Source organism: Pyxicephalus adspersus, chromosome 12 (assembly GCF_032062135.1).
Source record: "Pyxicephalus adspersus chromosome 12, UCB_Pads_2.0, whole genome shotgun sequence".
NCBI lineage: Eukaryota > Metazoa > Chordata > Amphibia > Anura > Pyxicephalidae > Pyxicephalus > Pyxicephalus adspersus.
This window is the reverse complement of record NC_092869.1, coordinates 1,623,207-1,625,413: the sequence shown is the minus strand read 5'-3', so window position 1 is coordinate 1,625,413 and position 2,207 is coordinate 1,623,207. Positions and strand designations below refer to the sequence as shown.

At 42.4% G+C, this 2,207-nt stretch overlaps 1 long non-coding RNA gene across 2 annotated transcripts in view; it reads right to left on the bottom strand.

The window, feature by feature from the left end:
- Nucleotides 1-2,207, bottom strand: part of LOC140341727 (uncharacterized) — a 26,608-nt gene that overhangs the window by 872 nt on the left and 23,529 nt on the right. Inside the window, exon 4 of one of the 2 annotated variants that reach the window (XR_011922943.1) lies at nt 1-116. The exons of the other annotated variant lie outside the window; for it this stretch is intronic. This is a non-coding gene — a long non-coding RNA (uncharacterized lncRNA). The remainder of the gene's footprint in view (nt 117-2,207) is intronic. 2 annotated transcript variants of the gene reach the window in all.

The window sequence follows — 2,207 nt, the reverse complement described above, 5'->3', positions numbered from 1 at the left end:
TCCACAAATCGCTATTGCTGCGTTCAAATTCCTCCAAAACAGCGCTTGCGCCAGCGAGATGCCGTTTGGATGCCATGTGGTCTCCAGCAATCAGTCAGGAACAATCAAGGTCAAGACTAAAGTGATGAAATGATACATTCAGGAAGTGATTCAAAAACTCAGATCAAGGTCAGGGATAATAGTGGGCAAAATGTAAATCAGGGCACTGGGCAATGATACTTTGTGCACTAAAATGTGTTTTTATAGTTTGATTTTGTGTTTTTATGTGATTTTTACGTTAAAAAAAATTTAAAAGCAGATTACATAGTAATCTTCATTTAAATTTCGTGCCCCCAGAATCCATCACTCCACCACATCACCCGGAAGATGTCACATTCAGGGGTGATGCCAGCAGAAAGGAAATCGCTGCTGGCATCACCCCCGGAATTTACTATTGGTGATTGCATCTGCAGTTAGATGTGATGCACCATGCTGAAATCCTGCATGGTGCATCGCATCTAACTGCAGATGCGGGTGGCGGCGTGGCCGGGACCCAGGCGGCATTTAAAATTTTCCCCCCTGGCACCCTGATGGACAGGTGCCTCGGCATCACTGCGGGATTGTCTGATCGCCGCTGGAGTGCAGGGCACAGGCCAGGGGGGCTCCCAAAGATCCGGTAATTTTTAGTTGCTTCTGATCTCGTTTACATATTACGGCTGGATAATCTGACTCATTACTGGGTCAAGATGGTTTTCCACCAATTGTTAGGCTGATTTAAGGGCCTGATTTCTTAGAGATCATTCTCTTGTTCTCCTCATCTTTTAAATCAGTTGTGGCTTGTGTTTTACTTCAAGTTTTTGAATTTCTAAAGTAAAGTTTTTTAACATCTTCTGATCAACATAAAGTATTCAATCTACTGGCTCTATGCTTCCCTTTCATTCGGATGGGTCATTTTATCTCAGCATTTCTCCCAATAGTTCTTTCAAGCTTTTTACTTGAAAGTCCCCTTTCTATCAATATTCCCTTTCATTCCACCAAATCCCAGTTACCTAAAAATTCTGATTGCCCACTCTCCATACTTATCTCCTTTAGATGATGTGACTTTTCCCAGACTGGCAAACATTGAGTGGATTCAGTGGATCCCAAGTGATCCCTGCTGGGGTAGGCCAATTTCCCTAGCCCAGTGACCTGGTGAACAGGTCCTTCCCTTGTTCCTCTTGGTCCAAACAGCTGAGAGCATCTCTGACTTGGTCTGGATTGCTGCGTCAGGTGGCTTTCTCATCTTGCCTTGATAAATTCCCTTGGCTGTATGTGAATCTTTCCAGACTCTCCATAGTCAGTATATCTCTCCTATCACTGTCACAATGATTACAGTAACATGAAAACATCATACTACACAAGCTGATATTTATAAACAACTGACTGTACGATTATAATAAAGCATTAATTCAAATAATATTACAAAACCCTATTAGTAATTACAATGAAAGAAAAACATTCATAACTACACAATTCTGAGCAGCACTACCCACTGGCTTTCCATTCAGAGAATGGGAGCATCTTGACATGTGCCAGAAGCAAAGGTCAGCTCTTTCTTTTACAGTCAGATCCCTGTCATTCAAAACCTACATTCTGCAGTCCTGTGTGAAGCCACCTAAACCTCACCCAGGTGAGTAATGCTACTAATGGAATACAGTCTCTATCGATCAGACCACCTGATAGACATCCACCTAGTGATGTTCTCACATACAATATTTATTCATAGGCTGATCGATCCAAAAACTGGAGCAAACAATACCCACATAAAGGCGCTGCACCTGGACAGCAAGAATGTATTGTCAATTTCACTCCCAGTGAGGCTTTATAACCACACTGTACATCAGTCCCATACAACATTCACACAAAGAATTAGTTAGAATTAATTAATAGAAGTGCAGTTCAGGTAAAAACTTACTATCTCGGGTGAGCGATCTGAAGGAAGGAAGCAAGGTGAAAACAGACATACCATAAGCGCGCTGTGTCTGCTTTGACTGCACGCTCCTCAGCCGTAGTTGTCACTCATCCAGGAGTTCAGTCTTTCCTCACATGGGGCACCAAAACTGTTAAGGAAACGCATATTTCCCTCTTGAAGGAACAGAGACTCCTTGCTATAGATGTAGTTTTTACAAACCGTTCCCTCTGATCTTCATTAACACTTTGGACACATCAAAGGGACATAAGATACAGAA